This window comes from Balaenoptera musculus, chromosome 4 (genome assembly GCF_009873245.2).
Source record: "Balaenoptera musculus isolate JJ_BM4_2016_0621 chromosome 4, mBalMus1.pri.v3, whole genome shotgun sequence".
In the NCBI taxonomy this organism is placed as follows: domain Eukaryota; kingdom Metazoa; phylum Chordata; class Mammalia; order Artiodactyla; family Balaenopteridae; genus Balaenoptera; species Balaenoptera musculus.
This window is the reverse complement of record NC_045788.1, coordinates 33,193,142-33,214,189: the sequence shown is the minus strand read 5'-3', so window position 1 is coordinate 33,214,189 and position 21,048 is coordinate 33,193,142.

The window sequence follows — 21,048 nt, the reverse complement described above, 5'->3', positions numbered from 1 at the left end:
TTTATCCCAGGAATGTAAGGATTCTTCAATATATGCAAATCAATCAGTATGATACACCATATTAACAAATTGAAGAATAAAAACCATATTATAATCTCAGTAGATGCAGAAAAAGCTTTCGACCAAATTCAACACCTGTTTATGATAAAAACTCTCCAAAAAGTAGTCATAGAGGGAACCTACCTCAACATAATAAAGCTCATATATGACAAACGCACAGCCAACATCGGTCTCAATGGTGAAAAACTGAAACCATTTCCTCTAAGATCAGGAAGAAGACAAGGTTGCCCACTCTCACCACTATTATTCAACACACTTTTGGAAGTTTTAGCCACAGCAGTCAGAGAAGAAAATGAAATAAAAGAATCCAAATCGGAAAAGAAGAAGTATAACTGTCACTCTTTGCAGATGACAGGATACTACACATAGAGAATCCTAAAGATGCTACCAGAAAACTACTAGAGCTAATCAATGAATTTGGTAGAGCAGCAGGATAAAAAATTAATGCACAGAAATCTCTTGCATTCCTATACACTAATGATGAAAAATCTGAAAGAGAATTTAAGGAAACACTCCCATTTACCATTGCAACAAAAAGAATAAAATGCCTAGGAAAAAACCTACCTAAGGAGACAAAAGACCTGTATGCAGAAAACTATAAGACACTGATGAAAGAAATTAAAGATGATACAAACAGATGGAGAGATATACCATGTTCCTGGATTGGAAGAAGCAACATTGTGAAAATGACTATACTACCCAAAGCAATCTACAGATTCAGTGCAATCCCTATCAAATTACCAATGGCATTTTTTCACAGAGTTAGAACAAAAAATTCCACAATTTGTATGGAAACACAAGAGATCCCAAATAGCCAAAGCAGTCTTGAGAAAGAAAAACGGAGCTGGAGGAATCAGGTTCCCTGACTTCAGACTATACTACAAAGCTACAGTGATCAATACAGTATGGTACTGGCACAAGAACAGAAATATAGATCAAAGGAACAGGATAGAAAGCCCAGAGATAAAGCCACACACATATGGTCACCTTATCTTTGATAAAGGAGGCAAGAGTATACAGTGGAGAAAAGACAGCCTCTCCAATAAGTGGTGCTGGGAAAACTGGACAGCTACATGTAAAAGAATGAAATTAGAACACTTCCTAACACTATACACAAAAATAAACTCAAAATGGATTAAAGATCTAAATGTAAGGCCAGACACTATAAAACTCTTAGAGGAAAACATAGGCAGAACACTCTATGACATAAATCACAGCAAGATCCTTTTTGACCCACCTTCTAGAGAAATGGAAATAAAAACAAAAATAAACAAATGGGACCTAATGAAACTTAAAAGCTTTTGCGCAGCAAAGGAACCATAAACAAGACGAAAAGACAACCCTCAGAATGGGAGAAAGTATTTGGAAATGAAGCAACTGACAAAGGATCAATCTCCAAAATATACAAGCAGCTCATGCAGCTCAATATCAAAAAAACAAACAACCCAATCCAAAAATGGGCTGAAGACCTAAATAGACATTTCTCCAAAGAAGATATACAGATTGCCAGCAAACACAGGAAAGGATGCTCAACATCACTAATCATTAGAGAAATGCAAATCAAAACTACAATGAGGTATCACCTCACACCAGTCAGAATGGCCATCATCAAAAAAATCTACAAACAATAAATGCTGGAGAGGGTGTGGAGAAAAGGGAACCCTCTTGCACTGTTGGTGGGAATGTAAATTGGTGCAGCCACTATGGAGAACAGTATGGAGGTTCCTTAAAAATCTAAAAATAGAACTACCGTATGACCCAACAATCCCACTACATACACCCTGAGAAAACCATAATTCAAAAAGAGACATGTATCACAATGTTCATTGCAGCACTATTTACAGTAGCCAAGACATGGAAGCAACCTAAGTGTCCATCAGTGACAGATGAAGGGATAAAGAAGATGTGGCACATATATACAATGGAATATTACTCAGCCATAAAGAGAAACGAAATTGAGTTATTTGTAGGGAGGTGGATGGACCTAGGTTTTGTCATACAGAGTGAAGTAAGTCAGAAAGAGAAAAACAAATACCATATGCTAACACATATATATGGAATCTAAAAATAAAAAATGGTTCTGAAGAACCTAGGGGCAGGACAGGAATAAAGACACAGACATAGAGAATGGACTTGAGGTCACGGGGAGGAGGAAGGGTAAGCTGGGATGAAGTAAGAGAGTAGCATTGACATATATACACTACCAAATGTAAAATAGATAGCTAGTGGGAAGCAGCTGCATGGCACAGGGAGATCAGCTCGGTGCTTTGCGACCACCTAGTGGGGTGGGACAGGGAGGGTGGGAGGGAGACACAAGCGGGAGGGGATATGGGGATATACGTATGCATATAGCTGATTCACTTTGTTATACAGCCGAAACTGTATAACACAACACTGTAAAGCAATTATACTCCAATAAAGATGTTTTAAAAAAAAAAATTTGTTTGTGTTTCCAGGGAGGGGTGCAGTATGAAGTTGGAGGAGGGGGTGTACAAACTATTGGGTGTAAGATAGGCTCAAGGATGTATTGTACAACACAGGGTGTATAACCAATATTTTGCAATAACTGTAAATGGAAAGCAATCTTTTAAAATTGTATATAAATGAAAAAATTTTTAAATAGATTAAAAAAAAATTAGTATGTAATTCCTGCAATGGGAAGATGAAATGAGTCCACAATGTCCTGTTTAGAAAGTTGAAAGAAAACCAGGTTTGGAACGTTGCTATAATCCATAGATAATCAAATCTCTACTTCTAAATTTCAGGGATGTCAAAATCAAAATAGTAATCAAGGTGAAACTATGTTGCTAACCAGGAAAAGAATACAAATTAGTTAATAACCATTTAAAAATATCTACTGAAAATTCTTTCTGTTGTTTTTAGTTTTACTTATTTTTCCCTTAGAAATCAGATTGAATAGGTCTAAAAGGTAGAAAAGTTTCCAAGGAGAAATCAGAAAATTGTTTACATTTTACCTTCCTGACAGGACCTTCATTGAATCACTGCCATTTATTTTAGACTAAAAGTTGTTCATTTCCCTAACTCTTTCTGCATTTAGTAAAATTATTTAATTCCAAGTGACACACTTCAGAGTCTGTGTCACTCCCATTTAAACCCTACTCTGCTCCCTGGATGTGGTAGGTAAGGAAAATAGCAGTACCAGGTATTGCCTCAGTCACTAGCTTTCAAACAAGTGACAGCTGACTGGTAGTTTGAATGGCAGTTCCTCTCACTCCACTTCCCTCCTCAGACCTGAAGCCTTACCCATGAAGGTCATGGGGACATTGGATGTGATGGTGAGCCTGCGGGACCAGAAAGAAACAAGGACTGTAAACCATGGACACCCCTTGGGGAAGCTGACCCTGAGGACAAACAGCGTATTTATTTTTTATGCCCAAATGTGTTCACTTTATTTTACTATAGCCTGAAACTCTGCCAGTTCGAAATTCACTAGAGTTAAGGAATAGACACTTCTAAAAGTGAAAACATTAAACTCTCTTGGAGGGTTATATTTAATACCTATCATAGGAATACACTATTTGCCAAATCTGGGCTAGGACCTGCATGTTGTAGAGGAAGGTATCAGTGAAGATGAAGAAAACACAGTCCCTAACCACCTGAAACCAGTCTGGCAGGAAGAAAAGGTATATAAACAGATAGTTACACCACAGTGTGTTATATGTCATAGTAAATAATACATTATAGGGACTTCCCTGGTGGTGCAGTGGTTAAGAATCCACCTGCCAGTGCAGGGGACACAGGTTCAAGCCCTGGTCCGGGAAGATCCCACATGCCACAGAGCAACTAAGCCCGTGCGCCACAACTACTGAGCCTGCGCTCTACAGCCTGTGAGCCACAACTACTGAGCCTCTGCACCACAACTACTGAAGCCCGCGCACCTAGAGCCTGTGCTCCGCAACAAGAGAAGCCACTGCAATGAGAAGCCCGCTCACCGCAACGAAGAGTAGCCCCCGCTTGCCGCAACTAGAGAAAGCCCGCATACAGCAACGAAGACCCAACACAAGCCAAAAATAAATAATTAATTTAAAAAATATATATATACATTATAGTTGTTTTTATAAAGCGATTTCTCAAGGTATTAGCAAAGGCTTCACTGTGAGTGTGACTTTAGAGCTGGGCCTTGGAGGGTCAACTGAAGTTCCATATCAGGGAAGAGGGGTCAAAGAATTACAGAAAGAGTGGTCTGCATGAGGGCAAAAGGGCAAAAAACTGCCCTGCTTGGCAATGAGGAAATAATTGGCCTGGCCACAGGGTGTGTAGTGCATGTGAGAATCACAGAACTGATAGAAGCAAGAGCTGATGGGAGATGACAGCCAGGTGGCCAAGGACTTAACAGCTGACTTTAAAAGATTAAATAATTTCTTTTAGTCAAAGGAAAGATAGGGAAATGTTGGAACTGCGATGACAGGTCCAGATTTGTATTTTCTAGAGAATACTCTGGCAACAGCACTTCTTGGTGAATCCATTTAATTTTTCTTAAGAACTATCTGGAAAGCTGTACCTGGGAAATGGGAAGGCAGGAAGGAAAATTTAGACACCTCAGAGCATGGGATACTTTGGCCTAGTATCATCCTGCAGGGGATTTAGAACAAAACAGGAGTTCAGCGTGCATGAGGGAGATGGAACAGGAGGCAGAAAGAGAATTTTAGCAAATGTGAAGTTAAACACGGATGCTTTTGCTTAATATTTATTTATTTACTTACTTATTTATTTATTTATGGCTGCGTCGGGTCTTAGTTGTGGGACGCGGGCTCTTCGTGCAGCGTGCAGGCTTCTCTCTAGCTGTGGCGCATGGGCTCCAGGGCGCGAGGGCTCTCGTTGTGGCGCGTGGGCTTAGTTGCCCCACAGCATGTGGGATCTTAGTTCCCCAGATCGAACCCACATCCCCTGCACTGGAAAGCAGATTCTTAACCACTGGACCACCAGGGAAGTCTCAAACACGGATTGTTTTAAAGCAGGGTTGGCACCCTATGGCCTGTGGGCCAAATCCAGCCTTCTGTCTATTTTGTCCAGCACAGCTAAGAATGTTTCTGTATTTTTAAATGGTTGGGGGGGGGGAACCTCAAAAGAAGTATAATATTTGTGACAAGTGAAAATTATATAAAATTCAAATTTCAGTATCTGTTAGTAAAGTTTTACTATAACACAGCTATGCTCATATGTTTATGTATCATCTGGCTGCTTTCACACCACAGCAGCAGAGTTGAATACTTGTGACAGGGACTGTATGGCCTGAAAAGCCTAAAATATTTACTATCTATCTGGCCCTTTAGAGAAAAGGTGGCAGGGCTGTCCAAAGAAAGCTGTAAGTCTAGACATTGGGAAGCCAGCCCTCTGCCTTCGTCCTGCTGTTGGGTTCCGGAAGGTATGTGTGACCCCAGTGGTGCTGCATAGGCTTTGCAAAGACTGGGGGATTTGCTACACTGGTCTATTCAGGCCCTCGGGGTATACATCTCTCTCTGACAGACCCCATCCCTACTCCCCAGTTTCCTGCACCAGAGGTCCACGACCCAGAATCCATAACAACTTTGAGTACAACTATTAGCATTTATGATTCAGCTGTCTTTAAATAAAGTTTACAAAAGGATTTGATGGGCTAGTTTGGGAATTTATGAAAATGCTCTCCAAGCTGCAGACACTGATGTGAAAACGAACTTCTAAGTACAGCCTCTTTGTAAATTGTGGACCTGTACATAGTGGCTTAGAGTATCGTGGAATTTTCATTCATGTGGTTGAGCCTAAGTCGATGTGACTTAATAGTGTTAAGGCTCATAAACGATGACTAGGGCCTGGAAGCACGCCAGTAAAGGTTTCCTGATTACATGCTGACTACTTCAGATTATTGTTGGAAAGCTAGTGAATGAGGCAGACAGGATGTAACACTAGAGATTAGTTTTATGAATTAGAATTTATCACTGATTTCAAATTATGTCTGGAAGAAAAGATACTGGGGTGGGGATTAACTAAGGTGCAGTTTAGTTCATAGGACTTAAACCTAAATGCCTTTATTGATAAAAATTTATAAAGAACTACTCTGCAAAAACATTTCTAGTTTTTAGGCTTAAAAGCATGAAATGTTTTACGGAATTGTTTTTTAATCCATTGTAGAAACACTTATAGAGTGCTTATGAGGTGCCTAAAGCCATGGCTGGTCCTGGTGATACAAAAATAGGTAAAACATGGTCCCTTTCCTCAAAAAAAACAAGTACTCTTACAGAGAGAAAACCACAAGAGAAAAGCAAAATTAATAAATTCATTCATTCATAGATAAAATGAAAGTATTGTTTAGTTCAGTTTTGACGCAAAGGGAGTAGTCATTTCAAGATAAACATGCTAATGTCTATAAAGCATCTGGAGTTTCTTAGCAGAAAGACTAAATAAACACAAAATTATCAAAGACTAAGTCAATCTTTATTTTTAATCCTAGACACAGTAGAGGAATAAAGACTTAGGTGGTACCTTCTGGTCACTGATCCTAAAGTTGGAAAGGGCAATTACAGTCATCAGAATCTGAGGGAGATTGGACCCACCACAGAACCAGAATCCACGGATGCTTGAGTCCCATATTTGCCCTTGCTATCCACAGACTCCAAATCTATGGATTCATCCAACTGCAGATCCAGATCATAAATATTACATGATCTGTGATTGGTTGAATCCACGGATATGGAACCCCGTAGATACTGAGGGCCTGTATATTTATTGAAAAAACTGAGTATGAGTTGCACCCATGCAGTTCAAACCCATGTTGTTCAAGGGTCAGCTATATTATTCAAGATAAGCTACCACATGCCAGTGATCAGAATCCTGACTTAGTTAAATCTGTATCCCCAGAAGTTAATACCATGCAATATATACAAAAAGGGCTTACTACGTTTGTTGAATAAATGTTTTACTACTTTATTGTGAACCCAAATTTTGAATGTGTTTGTAAAATATAATTCTGAAACTGGTTTTAGGAAATTCTAGCCTATGGTCATAATAAGAGTATTTTGGCTGCATTAAGTTACAAAGCAGGGCTTCCCTGGTGGCTCAGGGGTTAAGAATCCACGTGCCAATGCAGGGGACGTGGGTTCAAGCCCTGGTCCAGGAAGATCCCACATGCTGCAGAGCAACTAAGCCTGTGCACCACAACCACTGAGCCTGTGCTCTAGAGCTCGCGAGCCACAACTACTGAGCCTGTGCACCACAACAACTGAAGCCCGCATGCCTAGAGCCCGTTCTCTGCAACAAGAAGCCACCGCAATGAGAAGCCCACACACCGCAAGGAAGAGTAGCCCCCACTCGCCACAACTAGAGGAAGCGTGCGTGCAGGAATGAGGAACCAATGCAGCCAAAAATAAATTAAAAAAAAAAAAAGTTACAAAACAGTGTGAGGCCAGAAGTTTGCCCCTGGCAATTATTAACCCTCTGTATTGATTAAGGCAAAAGGCAGAAAGTTCCCAAACTCAACCCATCATTTGAATTTATTATTCTGTACCACCTGGATAAGGATAATGGGACTTTCTGAGACTCTTGTGAAAAGAAACTGCTTTAAAATATCCAGCATGAGCATAATTAACTCTTTGTTAAATGGAACTAACAATAACAGTCATAATAACAATAATAGTCATAATAATAAATTCTAATAGGTGTAATATGATATCATAATGTCATATACAATGGGAAGATTAGATATGTAATATTTTTAATGTGCTTACACAGTGTCTGGGACATAACAATTGCTTAGAATGTAATATTTTATTGTTATCCACACTTACTGGAAGAACAATGGTGCAAATAAACCAAACTATTTCTTCTGAAACTTGGGATTAATTGCATAAATTTTCATTCAGCAATAGATTTCTTTCCTTGAATTAAATCTGCCCTTGTTGGTTTCATTTTTTATTTACTCATTCATTCATAACGTATTCATTAAAAACCATTCATTCAAGCAAACATTTAGTGAGTTTAATCAACGTTGTCTTCCCTTATATTTTTAGGGCTGGACTAAACATTCACATATATCTTGATCCCTACTCTCAAGGAGATCACAGTCTACTAGGGAAGCCAGACAAACAAATGAAAGATTAAGGTGTCTGCCATGATATAGGTGTGCTTGTGTACGGTGAGGTAGAGTTTCCAGTCCACAATTCAGTGTTAAGCTTCCTTTAAAGAGGCAGTGCTTGGGCAAAATTTTTAAGAAATTAGTAAAGTTTAGCAAAGTAATGGAGGTAGGAGCCAGAATCATTCCAGGGAAAACATGACATTTTAAAAAATGCAATTTTTTTTTCTGAAGCAACAGATACATGTTGGGTGTCTATTTGGCTTCCTAAAAATCCGATTTAGAGACAAGGATTCATTGTATCAGTGGTGTGATCCCAGGAGACACTGGGAGGACCGTGGGAAAGTAAGCTGGGAAAGGAGAGGCAGCCACAAAGGTTACTTTATCAAGTCTGTTACCACTGTGGTAAATACAGATAAATGGAAATCAGTTACACTGGGGAATTCTGGGAGTTGATATAGGACACAGGCCTTAGAGTTATCTAACCAGAGGAAGGAAGTTGGACTACTCATTCATGCATCAGTTTTTGATATTTGTCGGTTGAGGGCAGCTAGAGGAGAAAGACGTCAGGCATTTGGAAGTCAGTCTCACTAAAATGGTAAGGCCTTGGGATAGGGTGGCGGGGTGGGATCTCAAACACTACTTGCTGGCTTTGGCAGACCTAGAAATTAGACTGACGGGCAAGGATGAATGATGTAGAGGTTATCATATAGTGCCTGTGAACTTGAACTTTCTCTTTTCTCCTTAACATTACAAGAGCTTTTGAAATGTTTTTTAAAAGAGGTAAGGGAAATAAGTTTTGTTTTATAAAGTTGGCTTCTGCTAACTTTGAAAGATGGACCAGAAGGGGCTAGGCTAATTTAGAAGCTACTGCAGTTCTCCTCACAAAAATCATGCTGGCTTGGAGGAGCTTCAAGCTGGCAGAAGAGTAAGACGTGGAGATCACCTTCCTCCCCACAAATACATCAGAAATACATCTACATGTGGAACAACTCCTACAGAACACCTACTGAACGCTGGCAGAAGACCTCAGACCTCCCAAAAGGCAAGAAACTCCCCACGTACCTGGGTAGGGCAAAAGAAAAAAGGAAAAACAGAGACAAAAGAATAGGGATGGGACCTGCACCAGTGGGAGGGAGCTGTGAAGGAGGAAGGGTTTCCACACCCGAGGAAGCCCCTTCGCAGGCGGAGACTGTGGGGGGAGCTTCGGAGCCACGGAGGAGAGCGCAGCCACAGGGGTGCGGAGGGCAAAGCGGAGAGATTCCTGCACAAAGGATCAGTGCCGACCAGCACTCACCAGCCCGAAAGGCTTGTCTGCTCACCCGCCGGGGCGGGCGGGGGCTGGGAGGTGAGGCTCAGGCTTCGGTTGGATCGCAGGGAGAGGACTGGGGTTGGCGGCGTGAACACAGCCTGTAGAGGCTAGTGCACCAGGGATAGCCGGGAGGGAGTCCAGGAAAAGGTCCAGAACTGGCGAAAAGGCAAGAGACTTTTCCTTGCCTCTTTGTTTCCTCGTGCACGAGGAGAGGGGATTAAGAGCGCCGCTTAAAGGAGCTCCAGAGATGGGCACGAGCCACGGCTATCAGCACAGACACCAGAGATGGGCATGAAACGCTAAGGCTGCTGCTGCCGCCACCAAGAAGCCTGTGTGCGAGCACAGGTCACTCTCCACACCGCCCCTCCTGGGAGCCTGTGCAGCCCGCCACTGCCAGGGTCCTGTGATCCAGGGACAACTTCCCCGGGAGAACACACAGCACACCTCAGGCTGGTGCAATGTCACACCGGCCTCTGCCGCCGCAGGCTCACCCCGCATCTGTACCCCTCTCTCCCCCCGGCCTGAGTGAGCCAGAGCCCCTGAGGCAGCTGCTACTTTAACCCCGTCCTGTCTGAGCAAAGAACAGATGCCCTCAGGTGACCTACATGAAGAGGTGGGTCCAAATCCAAAGCTGAATCCCAGGAGCTGTGCGAACAAAGAAGAGAAAGGGAAGTCTCTCCCAGCAGCCTCAGGAGCAGCGGATTAAATCTCCACAGTCAACTTGATGTACCCAGCATCTGTGAAATACCTGAATAGACAACAAATCATCCCAAATTGAGGAGGTGGACTTTGGGAGCAACGATATATATATATAGTTTTTTCCCTTTTTCTCTTTTTGTGAGTGTGTATGTGTATGCTTCTGTGTGTGATTTTGTCTATACAGCTTTGCTTTTACCATTTGTCCTAAGGTTCTGTCTATCCGTTTTTTGTTTGTTTTTTTAGTATGGTTTTCAGCGATTGTTATCATTTGTGGATTTGTTTTTTGGTTTGGTTGTTCTTTCTTTTTTTTTAATTACTTACAAAATTTTTTTTAATAATTATTTTTCTTTTTTATTTTAATTTAATTTTACTTTATTTCCTTCCTTCCTCCCTCCCTCCCTCCCTCCCTCTCCCTCTCTCTCTCTCTCTCTCTCTCTCTCTTTCTCTTTCTTTCTCCCTTTTATTCTGAGCCGTGTGGATGACAGGCTATTGGTGCTCCAGACAGGCGTCAGGGCTGTGCCTCTGAGGTGGGAGAGCCAAGTTCAGGACACTGGTCCACCAGAGACCTCCCAGCTCCACGTAATATCAAATGGCGAAAATGTCCCAGAGATGTCCATCTCAATGCCAAGACCCAGTTCCACTCAAGGACCAGCAAGCTCCAGTGCTGGACACCCTATGCCAAACAACTAGCAAGACAGGAACACAACCCCATCCATTAGCAGAGAGGCTGCCTAAAATCATAATAAGGTCACACACACCCCAAAACACACCACCAAACATGGACCTGCCCACCAGAAAGACAAGATCCAGCCTCATCCACCAGAACACAGGCACTAGTCCCCTCCACCAGGAAGCCTACACAACCCACTGAACCAACCTTAGCCACTGGGGGCAAACACCAAAAACAACGGGAACTACGAACCTGCAGCCTGCAAAAAGGGAACCCCAAACACAGCAAGTTAAGCAAAATGAGAAGACAAAGAAACATAGAGCAGATGAAGGAGCAAGGTAAAAACCCACCAGACCTAACAAATGAAGAGGAAATAGGCAGTCTACCTGAAAAAGAATTCAGAATAATGATAGTAAAGATGATCCAAAATCTTGGAAATAGAATGGAGAAAATACAAGAAACGTTTAACAAGGACCTAGAAGAACTAAAGAGCAAACAATGATGAACAACACAATAAATGAAATTACAAATTCTCTAGAAGGGATCAATAGCAGAATAACTGAGGCAGAAGAATGGAGAAGTGACCTGGAAGATAAAATAGTGGAAATAACTACTGCAGAGCAGAATAAAGAAAAAAGAATGAAAAGAATTGAGGACAGTCTCAGAGACCTCTGGGACAATATTAAACGCACCAACATTCGAATTATAGGGGTCCCAGAAAAAGAAGAGAAAAAGAAAGAGACTGAGAAAATATTTGAAGAGATTATAGTTGAAAACTTCCCTAATATGGGTAAGGAAATAGTTAATCAAGTCCAGGAAGCACAGAGAGTCCCAAACAGGATAAATCCAAGGAAACACACGCCAAGACACATATTAATCAAACTATCAAAAATTAAATACACAGAAAAAATATTAAAAGCAGCAAGGGAAAAAAAAGATAACATACAAGGGAATCCCCATAAGGTTAACAGCTGATCTTTCAGCAGAAACTCTGCAAGCCAGAAGGAAGTGGCAGGGCATATTTAAAGTGAAAAAAGGGAAAAATCTACAACCAAGATTACTCTACCCAGCAAGGATCTCATTCAGATTCAACGAAGAAATTAAAACCTTTAGAGACAAGGAAAGCTAAGAGAATTCAGCACCACCAAACCAGCTTTACAATAAATGCTAAAGGAACTTCTCTAGGCAGGAAACACAAGAGAAGGAAAAGACCTACAATAACAAACCTAAAACAATTAAGAAAATGGTAATAAGAACATACATATCGATAATTATCTTAAATGTAAATGGATTAAATGCTCCAACCAAAAGACATAGACTGGCTGAATGGACACAAAAACAAGACTCGTATATATGCTGTCTACAGGAGACCCACTTCAGACCTAGGGACACATACAGACTGAAAGTGAGGGGATGGAAAAAGATATTCCATACAAATGGAAATCAAGAGAAAGCTGGAGTAGCAATTCTCGTATCAGACAAAATACACTTTAAAACAAAGACTATTACAAGAGACAAAGAAGGACACTACATAATGATCAAGGGATGAATCTAAGAAGATTTAACAATTGTAAATATTTATGCACCCAACATAGGAGCACCTCAATAAATAAGGCAAATGCTAACAGCCATAAAAGGGGAAATCAACAGTAATGCAATCATAGTAGGTGACTTTAACACCCCACTTTCACCAATGGACAGATCATCCAAAATGAAAATAAATAAGGAAACACAAGCTTTAAATGACACATTAAACAAGATGGACTTAATTGATATTTATAGGACATTCCATCCAAAAATAACAGAATATACTTTCTTATCAAGTGCTCATGGACATCCTCCAGGACAGATCATATCTTGGGTCACAAATCAAGCCTTGGTAAATTTAAGAAAATTGAAATCATATCAAGTATCTTTTCCGACCACAATGCTATAGAAATAGATATCAATTATAGGAAAAAAACTAAAAAATAAAAACACATGGAGGCTAAACAATACGCTACTAAATAACCAAGAGATCACTGAAGAAATCAAAGAGGAAATCAAAAAATACCTAGAAACAAATGACAATGAAAACACGATGACCCAAAAACCTATGGGATGCAACAAAAGCAGTTCTAAGAGGGAAGTTTATAGCAATACAATCCTACCTTAAGAGACAAGAAACATCTCAAATAAACAACCTAACCTTACACCTAAAGCAATTAGAGAAAGAAGAACAAAACAACCCCAAAGTTAGCAGAAGGAAAGAAATCATAAAGATCAGATCAGAAATAAATGAAAAAGAAATGAAGGAAACAATAGCAAAGATCAATAAAACTAAAAGCTGGTTCTTTGAGAAGATAAACAAAATTGATAAACCATTAGCCAGACTCATCAAGAAAAAAAGGGAGAAGACTCAAGTCAATAGAATTAGAAATGAAAAAGGGGAAGTAACAACTGACACTGTAGAAATACAAAGGATCATGAGAGATTACTACAAGCAACCATATGCCAATAAAATGGACAACCTGGAAGAAATGGACAAATTCTTAGAAATGCACAACCTTCCGAGAATGAACCAGGAAGAAATAGAAAATATGAACAGACCAATCACAAGCACTGAAATTGAAACTGTGATTTAAAAATCTTCCAACAAAAGCCCAGGACCAGATGGCTTCACAGGTGAATTCTATCAAACATTCAGAGAAGAGCTAACACCTATCCTTCTCAAATTCTTCCAAAATATAGCAGAGGAAGGAACACTCCCAAACTCATTCTACAAGGCCACCATCACCTTGATTCCAAAACCAGACAAAGATGTCACAAAAAAGGAAAACTACAGACCAATATTACTGATGAACATAGATGCAAAATCCTCAACAAAATACTAGCAAACAGAATCCAACAGCACATTAAAAGGATCATACACCCTGATCAAGTGGGGTTTATCCCAGGAATGCAAGGATTTTTCAATATATGCAAATCAATCAATGTGATACACCATATTAACAAATTGACGGGGGAAAACCATATTATAATCTCAATACATGCAGAGAAAGCTTTTGACAAAATTCAACACCCATTTATGATAAAAACCCTCCAGGAAGTAGGCACAGAGGGAACTCACCTCAATATAATAAAGGCCATATATGACAAACCCACAGCCAACATTGTCCTCAATGGTGAAAAACTGAAACCATTTCCACTAAGATCAGGAACAAGACAAGGTTGCCCACTCTCACCACTATTATTCAACGTTGTTTCGGAAGTTTTAGCCACAGCAATCAGAGAAGAAAAACAAATAAAAGGAATACAAATCGGAAAAGAAGAAGTAAAGGAGCCAGTGTTTGCAGATGACATGATACTATACATAGAGAATCCTAAAGATGCTACCAGAAAACTACTAGCGCTAATCAATGAATTTGGTAAAGTAGCAGGATACAAAATTAATGCATAGAAATCTCTTGCATTTGTATACACTGATGATGAAAATTCTGAAAGTGAAATTAAGAAAACACTCCCATTTACCATTGCAACAAAAAGAATAAAATACCTAGGAATAAACCTACCTAAGGAGACAAAAGACCTGTAAGCAGAAAATTATAAGACACTGATGAAAGAAATTAAAGATGATACAAATAGATGGAGAGATATACCATGTTCTTGGATTGGAAGAATCAACATTGTGAAAATGACTCTACTATCCAAAGCAATGTACAGATTCAATGCAATCCCTATCAAACTACCACTGGCATTTTTCACAGAGTTAGAACAAAAACTTTCACAATTTGTATGGAAACACAAAAGACCCCGCATAGCCAAAGCAATCTTGAGAAAGAAAAATGGAGCTGGAGGAATCAGGCTCCCGGACTTCAGACTCTACTACAAAGCTACAGTAATCAAGACAGTATGGTACTGGCACAAAAACAGAAATATAGATCAACGGAACAGGATAGAAAGCCCAGAGATAAAGCCACACACATATGGTTACCTTATCTTTTATAAAGGAGGCAAGGCAAGAATATACAATGGAGAAAAGACAGCCTCTTCAATAAGTGGTGCTGGGAAAAGTGGACAGCTACATGTAAAAGAATGAAATTAGAACACTCCCTAACACCATACACAAAAGAAACCTCAAAATGGATTAAAGACCTAAATGTAAGGCCAGACAATATCAAACTCTTAGAGGAAAACATAGGCAGAACACTCCGTGACATAAATCACAGCAAGATCCTTTTTGACCCACCTCCTAGAGAAATGGAAATAAAAATAAATAAATGGGGCCTTATGAAACTTAAACGCTTTTGCACAGCAAAGGAAACCATAAACAAGATGAAAAGACAACCCTCAGAATGGGAGAAAATATTTGCAAATGAAGCAACTGACAAAGGATTAATCTCCAAAATTTACAAGCAGTTCATGCAGCTCAGTATCAAAAAAACAAACAACCCAATCCAAAAATGGGCAGAAGACCTAAATAGACATTTCTCCAAAGAAGATATACAGATTGCCAACAAACACATGAAAGGATGCTCAACATCATTAATCATTAGAGAAATGCAAATCAAAACTACAATGCGATATCATCTCACACCAGTCAGAATGGGCATTGTCAAAAAATCTACAAAAAATAAATGGTGGAGAACTTGTGGAGAAAAGGGAACTCTCATACACTGTTGGTGGGAATGTAAATTGATACAACCACTATGGAGAACAGTATGGAGGTTCCTTAAAAAACTAAAAAGAGAACTGCCATACGACCCAGCAATCCCACTACTGGGCATATACCCTGAGAAAACCATAATTCAAGAAGAGTCATGTACCACAATGTTCATTGCAGCTCTATTTACAATAGCCAGGATATGGAAACAACCTAAGTGTCCATTGACGGATGAATGGATAAAGAAGATGTGGCACATATATACAATGGAATATTACTCAGCCATAAAAAGAAACGAAATTGAGTTATTTGTAGGGATGTGGATGGACCTAGAGTCTGTCATACAGAGTGAAGTAAGTCAGAAAGAGAAAAACAAATACCATATGCTAACACATATATATGGAATCTAAAAAAAAAAAAAAAAAATGGTCATGAAGAACCTAGGGGCAAGACGGGAATAAAGATGCAGACCTACTAGAGAATGGACTTGAGGACACGGGGAGGAGGAAGGGTAAGCTGGGACAAAGTGAGAGAATGGCATGGACATATATACACTACCAAACGTAAAATAGATAGCTAGTGGGAAGCAGTCACATAGCACAGGGAGATCAGCTCGGTGCTTTGTGACCGGCTAGAAGGGTGGGATAGGGAGGGTGGGAGGGAGGGAGATGCAAGAGGGAAGAGATATGGGGATATATGTATATGTATAACTGATTCAGTTTGTTATAAAGCAGAAACTAACACACCATTGTAAAGCAATTATACTCCAATAAAAACGTTAAAAAGAAACAAACAAAAAATCATGCTGGCTTGAACAAAGGTGGTGACAGCAGGGATGTAGTAGAGTGGGTGGTGTAGAAATATATTAAGGTGAAGGAATTCTGAATTCATGTGCAAGGAGGAGGAGATGGAAGAGGCACAGGAGATTCCAGCTTCCTGTCTTGGAAAACTAGATAGAAGGCAGTACCTTTCACCCAAATTGAGGATTCCAAGAGGAGGAAACAAATGAGGGAATGATCAGTGAGATCAGATTTGGAAATTCTGTGTGTGCAGTAGGCTGTATAAATCCAGAAATTAACAGATATTTCTGAACTGGAGACATAGCTTTGAGCTTTCTCAGAGTATAAATGGTGGTTGAAACTGTGTAAGAGATTGTCTAAGCAGGCTCTAGGCTACTGGAAGATGAAGAAGTTAAGGTCTAGTGGGGAGCAAGGCAGGTAAGCAATTATGGGATGGAAGTATTGGCATAAAATGCCATAGGAGACTTAAATTTTAGGGGAAGCAAGAAAACTCGACCCAGAGGGTCTTTTTATGTCAAACATGAAGGATGAATCTGTATTGATTAGTGGAGTGACTGGGGACTGGAGCATTCCTGGCAGGACCACCTGTTGCAAAAACAAGCTTAAGAGGGCAAATCACTGAACTTTTGATAAGTTAATATACAACCAGGCTAAAGTTTGCTTTTCCATTATTGCTGAATAAAGGCACTCCCTGAAAGTGAATGTGAACTCCTTGAGTGCAGGAACAATCTTTGTATCCCCAGTAGCTAGCACACATTAGGTGCTCAATAAAAGTTGGTTGAAATGATGGCGTCTGTCAAATAAATAATGTAATGTAATGTAACACAAAATAATTTCAGAAAGACTACTCTCCTACTTAACTGAGAGAAAAACTTGTAATCAGGTCATTTCATTCATTCAATAATTACTTAATCCACTACTATACAAATTGCAAGCCCCGTATCTATTCCTTAAGGCCCCATAAGAACACCCAGCAGGCAAACAGTGTTTACCGTGCCTTCCTTAGTTAATGGAAACAATAGCCCATTTAAATGAAAAGGCATCTGATTCAGACTTTTATTTACATAAACAGGCTCTTCCCTTAGTCCTGATTAGAGACTTCCTATTATAAACATATTCAATCTAAACTAGCCCACCTACTATTTGCCTTAATTTGTTGCCCTGACCTCTAGTAACTTTGTTATTATTTCCCTAACACCTAATATAGCACCTGACTCAGAGTACTAGTTGTGTAATAAGTATTTGTTAACTAACTCTCAGAAGTTAGGTGACTTATGATTAAAATAACGACTTCACATTCAGTACTCTAAAGTTTTCTGCATCATGGTGAATCTATCATTTTTGACCACATGGAAATCTTTCTTCAGTCTTCTTGTAAAGGTACTACTATTTTGCTTTAGAGATCTACCCCTCAGTCACTAGATCCAGTTCTGGAAAGCACTCCTAAGCTACACTCCCTCTCCTGGCCAAGATATGGGAACAGGGCCATGGTAGACAAAGCCTATACTTTTTAAATGTAATTTGAAATTTGAATAAAGTGACACAGGAAGTGAAGACGGTAGGTCCTTCTTACTCTACTCTAACTCGTATTTTTTCTTAACACTGGGTCTTCAGATTTATTTTTGACTTATGAGCTACTCCATAAATTGCAATAAATTTTATTTATGAGTTTAATGAGTTTTAGCTTAACTCATTCAGAATTAGATTCTGCTGCTTGTAACCAAAGTATTCTAATCACACGTAGTTCTAAAATTCTATGAGACTTACTTTAGTAAGAGAAGAGAGAAAAGGAGGAGAACAGAAAATAACAGAAGCACACTGAATGGAGAGGCAAAGCAAATAAAACCGAAAGATAAATTTTACCAAACTAATCTTTTTTTTTTTTTAACCAAAAGATGAGTTGTATATTTTTTAATTATTAAGTGTGAGCCTGCAGTTACTGGCTTTCAAATTTGGTGAGCGTAATGATCACGTGGGATACTTGTTTAAATGTAAATCTCCAGGCCATGCACCCAGAGGTTCTGATTCTGTTGGTCCATGTGGGGCCTGGGTATATGCATAATTACAAGCTTCTTAGACGATTCTCAGGCCATGCTTTGGAAACCACTGCTTTAGGTTCTACTGCATATGAAAAATGGCATTTAATCAGGTCTGTGAGCACAGCAAAACAGGCCTGCTCCCAGCTCAGTTTTGCTAAACAATCCCAAACTTCTAGTTTTGCTAAACAATCCCAAACTTCTAGTCACAACAACAGTCTGATGAAATGTTCTAGCTTTGCCAGTGACAATGGTGGCCTATCAAGTGGATTGCAAGATATATGTATGTATAATAAAACAACAAAGGCTAATTTTCAATTTTCATTTTGCTGAACAAGGGCCAATGAAATTACAAGAGGGAGAACTTAGAAAACTAAAACCATCATCTTTATTTTATAGTCCAATTTTTGTTATTTAGAGAAAAGCACCTTTCATATGGGTATAACTTTATTTCCTATTGATCTTTTATATATACTTGTGTTCATTCAAAATACCACCATCTGCATGAGAAGAAAATCTTTATTATAAAGGGTGAAAATTCATTATTACAGAGAATTCCTTAAAGTTGAGGTGGGGTGGTGCCAAGACATTAATTTTTTTTTCTTTTAAGACTTTGATTTGTTACTGGACCAACCCTACAAGTAAAGTTATCTATCGGGCCAACATATGTACATACCATGAATGTCCATAGACTTACTGGAAAAACTGAGTTTACTTTTTCAAAAGCCAAAAAAATGGGTCCCATGTGGTCCTACCTTAGCATTTGTACACAACAAAGAATTCCAAATACTTTTCAAAAAATGTGGTTAATGCTTTACATAAAATCTTTATATAAAAACTATAAGACAAATATGTTATAGGAAATAGCCAAGGTGTGTCTGTGTTTGTATGCAATGCCAATTTTTGGTTACAATATTTTTTCAATATTTTATGATATTTAGTTTGTAATAATTTAGCTTGTAATAATTGTTCAATTATACCATAGATGCCATGCAAAACTTTCATCCTGGAAACAAAGAATAGTATTTTTAAATTCCTTTTAAATTTTAAATTCAATTCAACACGATTAAAAAATTGTTAATTGGAAACCCACAAGATGCTCATTACTCCACTAGACACTGGGGAAAAAATGTATAAAGTGACAGATTTTATAATACAACTCTAAAAAGCAAGAGATTCAAAAGCAGATTTTAAAAACCAGAAGCTAGCCGAGGCATGGTAAAGATGACTATGAGGTCACGGTTGTAGCATATGGAACCCAACACACAGTCCTCAAGGAAGTCCATGTAATAGCCCTAAAGTTAACAGAAGACCTCTGTTCTCTGTCCTACTTCCTGCACATGACACTCACAAGGTTTACATTAGGGATGAAAATGTGCAGTAAAAACTAGTGTCTGAGCACTGAATTAATATTTAGGAATTAGTCATGGACTTGGAGAAGCACTTTTCATTATTTATACACAAGCTTACTAATCATAGAATCAAAGAAATAAACACAAAATTTTTTTTTTAGAAATTCAGGCAGGTCTAAAGAAAAGTTGTTTCGCTTTATGCTGCTGGTACATGTGACAATCGCAATAGACCATGTGGGCTATAACTTTCACCAAACATTTACCAAACATTCCCTTTTTGCAGCAGAGAGACGACTAGGTTAAAGGGGAATTATTATTCTTGTAACCCTTCTTTGCACTATTTTTCATTGGTCTTTGGCTTTTCCTTCCTCGTAATCTTCATTTATCTGATAATCCTTACTTTTGATGAGAATTCTCAGACTGTGGAGAGCAGGGGTAGGTTCAGTTGCTTCCTTCATTAGCACCAGGAATATGGGAATTTTTAATTCAATTCAGCATGACTCAACAATTGCTAATTGGATATCCATGTGATGCTCAGTACTCCATTAGACACTGGGAAGGATGCAAAAGATGTATTACAGGATTCCTGCCCCCAGGAGCTGGAAAGCCTATTGAAAGGTAGATAGATAAGAACCAGATGGGAGTACTATGAGATAACAGGTGAAGCTTTGGGAATGAGGGTGTTGATGGTGGCAGTGCCCCTTAGCAAGGAGCTGTCTTGTGTTATTAGACTTGGTTTTTGTTTTTTTTTTTAATTAATATATGCATAATATGTCTCTTGGCTTAGACTTGCTTTTAATGCTCAAGAGAATAACAGTAGGAATATTCTTACGAAAACCAGGCAGGACGGTATTCAGCAGAATAGAAATTGGCAAATTATGGGTAGATGGTTGTCTCTCAGTGCTAGGAGAAGGTTGGATTACATAAAGCAGATGTGGATAATAAAGGAAAGGAATTCCATATCTGTTGGAATGTACATCTACATGATTCTCTGTCAAAAAACAGTGATCTTCAGACTCCTTTAACCCTGAAGCAAATTTAAATGAAAATAATACATGGTTTGCCATTTCAAAATCTTGCCCAACCAGAGTCAAACATAGAATTATCAGTAATGAGTAATAAACTGAGAAATGAAGTTAGAAAGAGAAGTATAAAATGGAATTAAGCCCCAGGGAAATGATCTTTCCCCAGCTTGGAGCTAGGACAGCCTTAAGTATCTTCTGGATGTTGTCTATTTTTTACAAGGATCCCAGTGTCGTCATCTGCTTTCCCTCTGCTAAAAGTGATTGACTAACTGGAGGTAAAAATCAGTTTGGTACTACCACAAAAATGATAGGTTTTTACGTGTTAACTTTATTCATGGTTGTGTGAGAGCCATTTGGTTCCAGAAGAAGATGCTATAGAGCTTTCGC